The sequence below is a fragment of the Podarcis raffonei genome, chromosome 12 (genome assembly GCF_027172205.1).
Source record: "Podarcis raffonei isolate rPodRaf1 chromosome 12, rPodRaf1.pri, whole genome shotgun sequence".
In the NCBI taxonomy this organism is placed as follows: Eukaryota; Metazoa; Chordata; class Lepidosauria; order Squamata; family Lacertidae; genus Podarcis; species Podarcis raffonei.
Window position 1 is genome coordinate 14,689,663 of NC_070613.1, and position 14,430 is coordinate 14,704,092.

Below are 14,430 nucleotides of genomic sequence, written 5' to 3' on the forward strand. Positions count from 1 at the left end.
GGCAATAACGTATTTAGGGCGCTTTTAGCATCCGATGAGCTCCACTGCTGCTATTTGTCTTATAGACAATAAAGTACTAGCCAAACAACGGCTTGTATGTATCCAGCCTTTGTTTAAGATTAGTTATTTTGGGCAATTTCATGAAACTTTTTTGCATTCCTGCTTTTAATCCTATAAACTGCCAACAAGATCTTTGGAAATAATACCTTACCAGATTCTGCAAACCCCCAAATTTCTGCCACAGACCACTTTTACTTGTCTCCAGACTCTGTTGTCTCCACCCTTAAATGTAGTTACGTTTTATAGCAGAAAATAGCTCATTGCCCCAGTCACACTTTTGCCAAAATAAATTATAGAACAACAATCTTTCAAAGGAGGCCACACTACATAAAATTTAGGGTGGCTGAAAACATGATGGGTTGTGGCAAGGCTTGTATGGCCATCAGGATATAAGCTACTCATGTAATAATAATAATAATAATAATAATAATAATAATAATAATAATAAAAAATAATATCTTTATTGTCATTGCCCCCTCTCGGGGACAACGAAATTACTTGATTGCTCCATAAAAACACTAATTAAAACAATACAGTATAGTACAGCAAGGAAGATTAGATGACTTTCAAAGTCCAGGCTTCCCATTCAGGGCCGAGATCGCTCTGGAGAAGAAGCTGTTCTTAAGACGGCTCGTTCTTGTCTTCATCGTCCTGTATCTCCGTCCCGACGGCAGGAGCTCGAAGAGACAGTGACCAGGATGCAATGGATCTTTTACTATGTCCAGTGCCTTCCTATGGCACCTTGTGGCATAAATCTGCTCTAAGGTGGAGAGTGGGCAGCCAACAATGCTCTCTGCTGCCTTAACAACTCTGCACAACCCCATCCTGTCCTGGGTAGTACAGCTTCCGTACCACACACATAAGCCATAAGTGAGCACGCTCTCAATGGCACAGTGATAGAAGGCAAGCAGCAGTTTGTAGCTTTACAATAGAAGCAGGAAATATTTAATGACAGTTGAGATGATCCAAGATTCTGCGCATTTAGATATTAACTCAATTAAGGGGCGTCACTTTGGGGCACAGAAAGGGGCTTGAAATATAGGTTCCAAAGATTGATCTTGGATCAACTCAAAGATAAACTGCAACAAAAAGTTATCTTAATACAAGTAATAAAAAATGCAATGTTATCAAATGCAAAACAGGTATCTTTGAGAAGTGGTGCATGCCTCTGGCATACATCCTTGGTGTTTTAGCCAATTTTAATTCTTCAAGAGTCTTAGTAAACTTAAGACTAATCCCATGAGTTTTGTACCTGGCCACTGTCTTCCATCCACCTCTATTGCTGCTCCTGAATTTCTGGACACTTCAGAATTCAAAATATTTTTGGCTGTGTGTGTGTGTGTGTGTGTGTGTGTATCTAGAGCAGTGTTTCCCAAGCTTGTGCCTCCAGCTGGTTTTGGACTACAATTCCCATCATCCCTTGCCACTGGTCTTGCTAGTCAGGGATGATGGGAGTTGTAGTTCAAAAACAGCTGGAGGCACAAGGTTGGGAAACACTGATCTAGAGACCCCTGAAGATAATCACTGGGTTTAAACATGACAAACCTATACATCCCTGTTCATTTACAACACTTCTGTAGTCTCTTGCAGGTTTCAGGTGTCAATTGCCAAGCCAAGTTGCGACCAGCCTAGATGAAGAGGCCCTGCACTGCTACCATTATGCCAGAGCAATGGTGGTAGCCATCAACTCTTACAACAGATACTTCTGCTCTGTGTTCCCTCCCTGGGCACGCTAGATGCTTCTTGTCAAATACAACAGGGTATACTTCTCCTGACATGGGAAGGGAGAAGATCTAGTTTCTCCGGTCTCTGCAGATTCTGCATAACCTTTCTAGATACACAGTAAAGGCAGGTGAGAGCCTCAATTTAAAACAAATCCAGTAGCTCTGGGATGCCTATAATGAGTTCACTACACTGTATGTCAGCTGGCTGTCCAACTAGATGCAGACACTGCATAAAACTGTTCATATTAACATATATTTCTAGAAGCTTGAGCTCTTGGAACATGTTTATTGTGGCTGATGGGATTCAAAACAACAAGAAAGTGTATGAATCTCAACCTCAGGAGGGGAATACACAAGCAAGGATGGTGTTGGCAGAAGTCTGAGAGAAAGGGACACCTAAGAAGAGGCGGAAAAGAGAAGGGTTGTGTATAGATGAGCGATAGATCAGGAAGCATTCACTAGAATCAACAATGGAAGGTCCTGGTTGGTTGGTTGGTTGGTTGGTTTGCTCCCCACACATTTCCACACTTTTCTCTGCAATTGCAAAATCTATGACCCTAAATACATATAAAAATCTTCAGATGCAAAATTCTGTACCAGTTTCTCACCTTATAGCAACAGTTCTATCTGTGCACTGCTACCCCTGGCATAAGCACCATTCGACTCAGGCTTATCTCACAGTAAACAAGAGACTTTGGGGGCTGAACCATTGTGTTAGACAACAGTGCTCAACCCGGACCACTTTTCTTACTGATATTAAGCAGTTGTAAGGTCCCAATATAGAGTATGGACTTCTGCTGATTTTCTACTGGGGCTTTAAAAAAAAAAAAAAACCACTCCCTGCTGGCTGTATTTTGCTTCCAAAATTGCTGCTTACTGCAAATAATCTGGATCAGGAGCCCATTCTGGGTCAGGGTCCATTGAAGTTTTTTCTCCAAAACACAAACCGCCAAATAAAGTATGTTTGCTTTAACATGTGGCTATCATTGAATGTAATTTGGTTATCTGGCCTGGACTGCAAGAAGATCAAACCTCTCCATTCTTAAGGAAATCAGCCCTGAGTGCTCACTGGAAGGAAAGATCCTGAAGCTTATACTCCAATGCAACAACAAACAACAACAAGCTATGTAACTGGAGGGATGCGGCGGATCAAATCCCCGCAACGGGGTGAGCTCCCATTGATCGGTCCCAGGCTCATGCCAACCTAGCAGTTCGAAAGCACGCCAAAAAGTACAACTAGATAAATAGGTACTGCTGTGGCAGGAAGGTAAACGACGATTCCGTGCTGATATAAGATATAACAGTGCGCTTCTCTGGTTTTGGTGTTCCGCTGCGCCAGAAGCGGCTTAGTCATGCTGGCCACATGACCCGGAAAAACTGTCTACGGACAAATCCCGGCTCTCTCGGCCTGTAAAGCGAGATGAGCGCTGCAACCGCAGGGTCATCCACGACTGGACTTAACTGTCAGGGGTCCTTTACCTTTTTACCTTTAGCTATGTAACTAACTCCCAACTTCTAGACTTCCTTTTTGTCCCTACCTACTGTACTCTTTCCTGCCTTCCTTTTCAGCCATCTCTTAATGGCTAGGCTTGCCCAGTAGAGAGATGGGATGGATTGGGGGCAGTGAGTGCATACATAATTTTGCAAGCTTTAAGAGTCTGTCAAGCCCTCCAGTACTGTGGCAATTTCTTACTGAGCAGCAAGCTATCATGCCTGACAGTTGCTGCAGAATTAAAGCAGCAATGCTAAATGGGAAAAAGATATATATATGTTCTGCTTGATAGTTAACACAGAAAGCCGCCACCAGAAAAACTAAAGTGCAGCTGGTGCATTCATCAGCGTGAAGGAAATATTGCACCTTTAGGATCTTTTCTCTCATGCAAACACACAAGTGTGTTACTCTATGAAAACCTGAAGGGAGCTATCACTGCCCCTTTAGAGAAACATTCATTATTCTATAGTAGTCTACTCACATGCTCATGTTATTCCAAAAATATTGCAGTTGCAAGTCAACCACTGATTCTCTTTTTAATCTTTCTTTTTTCCTTAAGGGAACATTTACCATCTCCATTGACTGATTAAGGGATGTTTTGAACTGCCAGCCTTAATTGAAAATGCCACTAAATATAGAAACTCATTTTTAAGTATATAGCTTTTAAAGGACAACATAGGCAGCCCAATCTGCAGCCTACTTAAACTGAATTATTTGCATTTGAACAGGCTTAATTAACAGGTTTAATTCCAGTGATTTCAACAGGACACAGTGACCTTAAATCAAAGATTTTTTTTAAGCAGAACTGTAAGTTGCCACACCGAACACAAATATCTGAATGTCACAGCCAAGTAAGACTTGCAATTGGAAGAAAAGGGCTGTGTAAATGTGTGACGATATTGTAATGGTAACAGGTAAAGAATGACAACTGATTTGACAAAGGACCACACAAATAAAACAAATTACAAGCTGTTCTGCTTTGCTATTAATAACAGAACAAACAATTCAGATTTATGTAACAGAGCATCACAAGAAAGCCCAGTGTGTGTCAGTGATAAAGGTAATGGTCATGTTTTAATCCAAATACTAAAGCAAACTCTGGCAAAACCACAGTGCTGTGGAGCTAGTTCTAAATATTTACTGTACATGATGAGTTTCAACCATGCCAACACATCTTTGGACATGAATATGAGCATGTTTCCTGTAATCTACCAGATTAATTTTAAACCTAAATCATTTAAAGTGTTTTTTTATTATTACTTTATTGTGTTTTCAACAGCATATTCTTGAGTGTTCAAGTTAAACAAAACAGGCTTCCAGTCTTATGAGATCTGCAAACTCTACTGGACATATGAATGTGTTGTGTGCACATTTTACCTCTTTACACACAAAAACAATATAGCATTCAATAAGGTAACTGAGACAACTTTAGCAGCAGGGAGGACTGTGAGAATTTGTTGGAAGGATACCTATTGCATGCCTCTAGAATTTCATGGGAAGAGATAGCAAAGACGCTAGGGGAAATCCTGGAAGATCCTAATGTACTTACGAGCCCAGAAAGAAGTAAGATTATATCCCAAGATCATAGGGTTGTGGAAAGTCTGATGATAGCTTATTCATACTTCCTACTCTTAGAAACAGCCCTTTGGTACGGATTCAGTTGGCAAGTATCTTCATAGGGCGCTAACCAAGGTTTCTGACTTTTAACTAGTCAGCATATCTAGGGATGTGGATTTGGCCTCTTCTAACATGGGGAAGCTTGCCAGCCACATTATCTTTGTGAAAGCTCTCTTATTTTTTGCTGACAGCACTCAGTATGGTACATGGGAGACCTTGCTCCCTTATGAAGAAGACACATAACGAACAGAAGAAGAGGCAGAAAGGGAGAGGAAAATTGCCAAAAATCAAGCGGCACACAATGATCTAATAAATCCAAAAAACAACAACAAATTAATCTCTAGAGAGAGGCTGAGAAGATGCAATTCCAACAGCACGGTGCAAGCAAAGAACTGATTATGCACCCAGAACTTTATAGATAATGACTACCAGTGACTATCACTGAGCTACAGACCTTCTTCCCCTGTCGACTGAGAAATAAGTCCAGTGAGCCCAGTGGAACTTAAAAGGTAAAGGTAAAGGGACCCCTGACCATTAGGACCAGTCGTGACCGACTCTGGGGTTGCAGCGCTCATCTTGCTTTATTGGCTGAGGGAGCCGGCGTACAGCTTCTGGGTCATATGGCCAGCATGACGAAGCCGCTTCTGGCTGACCAGAGCAGCACATGGAAACGCCATTTACCTTCCCGCCGGAGCGGTACCTATTTATCTACTTGCACTTTGACATGCTTTCGAACTGCTAGGTTGGCAGGAGCAGGGACCGAGCAACGGGAGCTCACCCCGTTGCGGGGATTCGAACCGCCAACCTTCTGATCGGCAAGTCCTAGGCTCTGTGGTTTAACCCACAGTGCCCTACATAAACGGGTATGGGATGTCAGCTAAAACATTTCAAACAAATAAAAAGAAGCTTAAAGGCTGGTATAGGAACATGCCTTCCCCTCACAAATTTGTTTTAGGCATCTTGCAAAATACATTTTTCTATTTATGCTGGTTAGCTAACTGGGGGAGATATTTTGTCAGTCTCATGGTACTGTGGTGTAAACCTGATTTATTGTGGTAGCTTGATTTTTTCAGATTGTTTGATTTTATTGCGTGCCATATATTTTTATGTTGTACCCTACCTTGGAATTGATTTTAAATGAAGAGTGGGTTATAAATTACCTAAATAAATGAAAAGGTTTTCGACTGAATCCTATAAATGGATTGCTTGGGAGTAAGAATTTCTGAACTCGTATCTGTAGAAGTGTGCATGCACACGAAAGCTCGTACCAATAACTAAGCTGGTCTCTAATGTGCTACTGGAAGGAATTTTTTTATTTTGTTTCTGAACTCGATATGACATTTCCATTGTATCCAATATTAGACTTGGATATGAGCAGGCCCACTGAAATTAAAGGACACGAGTAACTTGGATAGGCACATTAATTTCAGTGGGTCTACTATGAGTAACACTTTGATACAACCCAATGTATTGATGAAGCCACTTGTGGCATGCAGAACTCTTTCTTTCCAGAGCCTTTCAGTAGTTGTAAAGTGTCAACACACTTTTTAAAGAGATTATCTCAGGGCTTTGATAATCTTACAAATACACTTCTAAAACTCCACAAGCATTCATATCATTGGCTGCAAGACACACCATACATTTAAATCACATGCCCCCAAAATAGTCTTGGAAACTGTAGTTTGTTAAGGGCACTGGGAATTGTACAGTTCCCATGAACCTTGTAGGGGAGAAGTTTTAAATATATGGTGTGCATCCAGCAATTACCTCCAAACTATCCCAGAAAATACGATGATGAATCCTGTAAACTGTTACCTCAGGGCTGAAAAGCTTGAGACTCATAAATATTCAAAGAACAGCTGGCTTGGGGACTTAAGATCTGTTACATCAAACCTCAAGAACCTTGATTCAACCACACAAGCGTCATACTTCAGTGTCAGTGGAAGTTCTTGCAGACTTATGGAAGCACCAAATAAACCTACTAGAAAAAAGGCAAGCATATTTTCAAAGAGATGAGGAACTTGGCCATCGACTTGTATGTACTCAGGTGCTCCTACTTTTAATCACTTTATTTTCTTACATGTCCACCCCACCTCTCTTCCATCATGGAAATCTGCCACAGTTCCCAATTCTCATGGTTGTATTGAAACTTGTTGCTATTGATTCAGAGAGTGAAGAGCGTTGGCATGTAGATGTGGGGTTCCCAGAATATCCATAAAGCCATTATGTTTCTTAATCCAGCCCTGCATTGGACTTCTTCCTTTATCAGTGTCTTAGAACAAGTCAAATGACCAGCTCGACAGGCAGCCAACAAATGTTAGGTTTAGTACGTTTCTCATGAACGCAGAACATGCAAACTATATTTGGCCATCCAGTTTATATTTTTATGATGGCTGAACAGAGTTGCTCTCTCTCTCTTGCCTCTTATAAATATCAGTGAACAGGAGAGTACATGGAAGGAAGCCCTACTGAAATCAGTGAGAATGACTTCCATGGAATGTGATTGCAGGATCACACTTTCCTAGAAGATCGTACTGCCACTGCTGTACTTTAAGCAAAGCTTTTACACATCTCTCCCGTCCTCAAAATAGACCAGAAACACCTCCAGTGAAGTTTACAGCAGTGTCATAAAATTAAGCCTCTGTGCTTACCTTGAGACGTGTCATTTAAAGTGCACAACACATTTTCACCTTCTCTGAGAGATTAGGCTAGCTTACACACAGGGGACATGGATAGGTTGCCTGATAAGCTTTTGGAGGCCCTTGTCTGGATGCAGCTCAGCTTCCAGCTCACATTAAAGAAAATAACTGAATCGGAAATCTTGAATTCCATCCGTGGGGCCTTTAAAGAGGAACGTTATCAGCCGGCTTAAACTCTGCCATTTAGAAACACACACTACGTCTCTTTTTTTAAATCAAGGGTTAAAAACCTGGGCCTATAACATGACAAAAGAAAATCCCACCCACTATTTGTGCATTATTTGTCTATCCTGATGTCCCTTTGGAAAACTCTTAAGTCAATTTTTCATCCATCCTTCAACCGCACTGAGGCCTACTTATCTTTTGCAAGGTAACAGCATCATGTGCCTGCATAACATTATTTAGATTACTGATAGTCGTTCAACGTGTAGTACTTATTACCGATGGGAAACAACAATGTCTGAAGTGCTTTACTCTTTTTATTTGTGTTTTTCCTTTCCTCCAGTAACCTTGCAACATAACTATGGTTCCCATTTTGTCCATCTATGGGTAGACATAGTATGAACTAACTGTTGAAACTCTCTGCCTACTTTACCTTGCCTCCCTTCACCCACTCCAGACCTTCATTAATTGCATCGGTGCTACAATCAACTTCACACACAAACACACTGCATTTTCTTTCTCCCCCCCCCAAAAAAAAATCAGTATCCCAGGATAACAACACTGAACTACAGCTCCCCGCTCCAACCAGGTACTTTGCAAGGCTAGCATAATGTCAGAACATAAGAAGAGGCTGGATGAGGCCAATGGCCCACCTAGTCCAGCATCCTGCTCTCACAGCAGCCACCCAGATGCCTTTGGGACACTTGCAAGTGGGGCTGGAGCGCACGATCACTCTCCTGTGGTTTCCAGCAGCTGGAATGCAGAGACAATTCTGCCTCCAACTGTGGTGGGAGAGGATAGCCAACCTGGCTAGTAGCTCTTGATTGACTTATACTCCATGAACTCAAAGTCACAGCCTCACCCCCAAGTACAGGTACAATAATTATGGGTGTTGCATCCATTGTCTCCACAGCACAAAAGCCTTTTGTAAGAACCAACAAAAAGGTTCCTTCTCTAGAGAGTGGACTGGGGTAGCCAACACGGTCCCTGCCAGATGTTGTGGACTACAGCTCCCATCATCCCTTACCCCCTGGCGGTGCTGGCTAGGAGTTGTAGTCCAAATGAGTTGGAGAGCATTGTACCTGGTCCAGGCAATGGGGCATATCATTCTAGCCTTGTCTGTGTCTAATTGGTTAGAATTGCTTTCCTAGATGTCAGTCATTTCTATGACTTCATCTGTTGACTAAAATGATAACACAAAGGTGGGGGGGGGGATATAGTCTCACAAAACAAATGAGAAAATCCCAGGTTCACTCCCTGGCATCCCTAGGTAGGGCTGGGAATCTGAATATTATCTCTCATGTCTCTCCCCTCTGGAACACTTGTGAATCACACTCAACAGAAGCAGCGAAAAGTGCATCATTCCATAGGTAGAGTTTGACGGACCTTGATCACGCCGACTGCAGCCACTCACGCCGTATGTGCCAAACATGCCAGCTCCATTTGCAGTCAACATACCCATTACACAAGGTGCCTACATAAACTTAGGAAAGGGTCTGGCTGAACAAAGTGGCATGCCTCTAATAATGATAATGATAACCCACATTGGCCCTGGCATCTAAAAACCTAGTTCTTGTGCTTAGTTCTAAAAACCTAGTTATTGTGCTTAGTTCCATGTACTCTATGCAACCTAGGATGCACACCATTTGCAAGTGAAACATGTCTTCTGTGTTTTGTGACAGAGCTGCTTGCTACTCATGCGGGGTGCATGGTCGACAACATATGGCCCGGTGAAACCCAAGTGTGATTAATCAAGTGTGATTTGGTTCTAGTAACTTCAAGGCGGCTAAGCTGACCTAAGTACATGTACGCTGCTGGTTGTGAATCAGGCCGTTTGCTAGTGAATTGATTCATTGCAGGGGGTGGTTTATTGGCTTGTTCTTATTATGCATTTTGTGTTTTTTATTTTTATGTTTCTATGCTGTCAACCGCCCTGAGATCTTCGGATGAAGGGCAGCATACAAGTTTAACAAATAAATAAATGAACAGGAATACATACATGGAGAGACTCCATCCGGCAAGACCTCTTTCCACCTGCCTTGCTCCACCCTCTGGCCCTGGGTCTCCGCATAAGGGAGCTGTGCCTGGAGGAAGAACTGTGAGGGGAGAGACTCCATCCGGCAAGACCTCTTTCCACCTGCCTTGCTCCACCCTCTGGCCCTGGGTCTCCGCATAAGGGAGCTGTGCCTGGAGGAAGAACTGTGAGGGGAGAGACTCCATCCGGCAAGACCTCTTTCCACCTGCCTTGCTCCACCCTCTGGCCCTGGGTCTCCGCATAAGGGAGCTGTGCCTGGAGGAAGAACTGTGAGGGGAGAGACTCCATCCGGCAAGACCTCTTTCCACCTGCCTTGCTCCACCCTCTGGCCCTGGGTCTCCGCATAAGGGAGCTGTGCCTGGAGGAAGAACTGTGAGGGGAGAGACTCCATCCGGCAAGACCTCTTTCCACCTGCCTTGCTCCACCCTCTGGCCCTGGGTCTCCGCATAAGGGAGCTGTGCCTGGAGGAAGAACTGTGAGGGGAGAGACTCCATCCGGCAAGGCCTCCTTCCACCTGCCTTGCTCCACCCGCTGCTTCTCAATGTGTATTGTAATGTTTTATGTACTGCGGCTTGCCGTTATTTTATTGATTATAGTTTAGATATTATTGTAACTGTTGAGTGGATTTCTGTTTAACGTTTATATGTTGATATTATTATTTTATACTATTCTAATGCTTGTTGAAGGTTACTTTTTTGATGGAGGTTGCTTATTTTAAAGTTCTGTTTTATTATCACATTTTTGTATTGCATTAGATTGTTATAAGATGTACACTTTTTGTTTCTTCAGCTTGTAAACGGCCTTATTGTAAGATAGAAAGGCGGTGTACAAATTAAAAATGATGATGATGATGACGAAGCAAGGTCAAACGACGCAACACAGATTCTACGTGCACAGAGTCCTTAATTCATAAAAACGATGCCCCATAACTGCTGTAAAGGAGGAGTTTAGAACCTTTTTCAGCCCAAGGGCTGCATGCCCACAGAAGCAACATCCCAGGGCCCACATACCAGTGGTTAAAAGTGGGGAGAGCAATGGGTGCGACTCTTTCATTTGTACCAGGCATTAAGTCTAACCACACAAAAGCCAGGGGTTTTGACACACCTCCTCATTGAGGCTATGAAGAGACATTATCACAATTCAAAGATACATTCCAGGCAGGCAAAAGCACTCAAACAGAATGATGCAGGCTCAGTGGCAGGTGCAGAGGGGCAGGTCAGACAGAGAAACCTACCATTCCCAACCCCTGCTATATTAAGTATATGCTTAGGCTGCAATCCTCAACACAATTATTAGGGATCAAGTCCTATTGAACTCTGGGGTTGCGACGCTCATCTCGCTTTATTGGCCAAGGGAGCCGGCATACAGCTTCCGGGTCATGTGGCCAGCATGACTAAGCCACTTCTGGCGAACCAGAGCAGTGCACGGAAACACCGTTTACCTTCCCGCCGGAGCGGTACCTATTTATCTACTTGCACTTTGAGGTGCTTTCCAACTGCTAGGTTGGCAGGAGCAGGGACCAAGCAACGGAAGCTCACCCGGTCGCGGGGATTCGAACCACTGACCTTCTGATCAGCAAGTCCTAGGCTCTATGGTTTAACCCACAGCGTCACCCGCGTTCCTTTTCTAGCAGCATAGTACCTATGTTTACTCAAAAGTAATTCCATCTGAATTCAAAGTAGTTTACTCTCAAGTACGGTGAGTTTGGGGTTGTTGACTTAGTGCTTGTATAAATATTATTTCACGAAGTGGTAACAGTTGTTGCTATTTTTCCAGAGAAAGATGAATTGGAGAGCCTATGATTAAAATGATACTCTGCTGGTGAAACAGTGTAGCAAGTTTTAGAGTCGCTCAGAAAGAACCTTTAATAGGGCAGGTTGAAAGATCTAACAATCACATCTGTTTCCATGTTTTGGATAGTCTTCCTCAAAGGGGACTTTTAGGCAAACACTCTTGCACATATGAAATCTACTCAAGTTCCCCTTTAATCTGCAAAGGATATTTGCAGTCTTAAAACTGCAATGACACGCCCTGCAGTAATGTTTCAAGATTTAAGCTATATTAGCCATGCTGGTATAAAGTGACTTTTCCCAGGTGCTCAACACTTCCAATGACTTTAGAGATCAGGGGAAGAAGCAGATACTTAGTCCTCTTACAAACAACAACTGCCTGACCTATGCTTGCCTCTACTCTGAATAAGTGAGCAAGAGGCCTTGCGGCCCAATCCCATAGTTGTTTACAATTCTACATCCAAATTACTTCAAAGGGATTTGCTTACAAGAAATTTTGCACAGGATTGCTTCAGACATTAAATTCACTGGAAACATTTGCCTTTTTTTTTTTAACCACTTTATCAGAGCAAAGCCACTCCATATGATATAATTCCACAACTCATAAATGAATGGCAGATTCACTGTAGATTTTCAGTATTGGCTGGATAATCAATTTCTTTAAAATAATCCAAACTACAATAATCAAATTTGTTAGTCTGTATATGAAATCAAAAGAATATATATGTGTGTGTGTTGACTAATTTCACAGCAGCATCAAACACTCTGAAATAAGCACACTTTCGCTGAAATCTTGTGTATGTTTACTGACCAGGGAGTAAGCCCTATTTAACATAGTAGGCCTTACTCCTGAGCAAGCATGCATAAGATTGCACAACCACATCAAGAATGAACTTGATCCATCTATGTGTCTAAGTTGCTAATCACATCCCACTTAGTCAATATACATTGGAGGCGAGTTCCACACATTAGCCATCTGTTCTCTGCCTCAGAATTTCAACCTGCACTTTTATTATTTTTGATGAATTCTGCACTGGATCTACAAGTCTGATGCGTTAAATGTGTGATGAAATGTTACCACTATTAACAGCATGCTTCTGTACATTGACACAGTCTTCTGTGCATAAGGGTGGTACATTCAACATACTGTAGCAATCTTCCAGCCTCTCCCTGTTAGCTTAGAAAATGCCAAATCGATGTGCAGAAAGCTTGAATAAGTCAATATTGCTTTAACCCTTGCTACAGTTGAGGTTTTTGCAGAACTGGCAAAAGGCACCGTCAGCATAAAGGCATGTAAAGAAGGCTAGCAACCCCAGCGATTTGGTCCTTGAGTCCTCTCCTCCCTCAGAAAGTGTTAAAAGAAAAATACAATGTCAACACCAGCTCCTCCCTGCTGATGGAAATGGTCTGAGTGCAGTTTTACTTTCTGGCTAGAAGCCCTCATAAAACCGTTACAGACACAGAGGGGACGATGACTGGGAATGGAAGAAGAGAAAACACATTCCACGTTTTGAACTATTCCAGTCCCCAATTCGGGACATACTGGGGACCCCACCCCCTTATATTTCAACCATTTTTTCTATTAACCTTCAAAAAATAAAAAAGAGCAGCCTTTTCCCAAAACAAAACAAAACACCATATTCACCAAGAGTTAGCAGAATTCCTTTCTCAAGCACTTGAACAGCCAGCAGGAGAGACATATTCTGACTTATGCCTGAGAAATATGGAACCACAAGAAATCTTACTGGTAATGTGTGTGGTTTCTGAATGCACACATTCCAAGTCAGCAACAAATGCAGGGGTTCCAAAAGGCATACCTAAAATGCCATCCCTTTTCAGTATTTATTATCCAAAGAGTAAGAAAACAACCATAGGAAAATTGCATAATGCCCTTTGTAAACTTCCTGGAGCATCAGAATGGACCAAACTGTAGAACAATTGCACTCTCTTCAATAAAAACCAGAAAATTAAATTATGCAAAAGCCTAAAAACAAAACGAAAAGCCCCTCTGTTACTCAGTTTCAGGAATAAGCAAAATAATCTGTTGGTAAAAACAAGTAATAAAGGAACACTTATTATTCATATCTGAAACTTGATTAAATAGTGAATCTCACACATGGGCTTTGCATTATGTCACTGGATGTGTTCGAATAGCATTTGCACCAACATATATGGTAGGTGGGGGAAGGTGTTTTTGTCCTTTTCTTTTTTAGTAAAACTGTATTCTCTTGGCAGGCTGAGAGAGTCCTTGCAAGCCCAGCCCTAAAGATTTTTCCATCCTCCGTAATAAAGCATGCAAGCAACATTGGAGCGGCAGATCTTCCTGCCAAAAAAGCCTCATTCCTCTATCTCTCCCAGCACTGTGGCAGGAAGAATAGCAGAATAGCTAGAAAGGAGGAGATGGGTGGTGTTGTTTTTTATCACCAGCCGAACACAACCTATATATTTATACACAGCCAGCCCAAATGGTACCAGAGGAGGAGGAGGAGGAGGAGGAGAAGAAGGAGAAGAAGACAACAGGCGCCATGGGCTCTTCCCCACCCCCTCAGCAAAATGACATTAATAACCAGTTTCCTAAGAAACTAAAAAGCAGGAGAAATAAACGTAGCAATCTCTTTCTCATCCTCCCTCCCCTTTTTGGGCCAAAAGCTTCAAGGAGAAAGAAGGGGGGAGGTGGAGGAATCTCAGCAGGGATTTTTTTTCACACACACACACGTACACCATTTCTTAGGCTATGTCACACACATACGAGGAGAAACTGACACCCACAGGAAACAATTACAACATGCCACATCCACACGCACGCACACACACAAGGGATGGCGAGACGAGCTGGAGGCGAAAGGTTACA

The 14,430-nt window shown here is 42.5% G+C and overlaps 1 protein-coding gene across 4 annotated transcripts in view; it reads right to left on the bottom strand.

The window, feature by feature from the left end:
- Positions 1-14,430, bottom strand: part of DIP2C (disco interacting protein 2 homolog C) — a 295,768-nt gene that overhangs the window by 280,299 nt on the left and 1,039 nt on the right. The window lies entirely within an intron of this gene.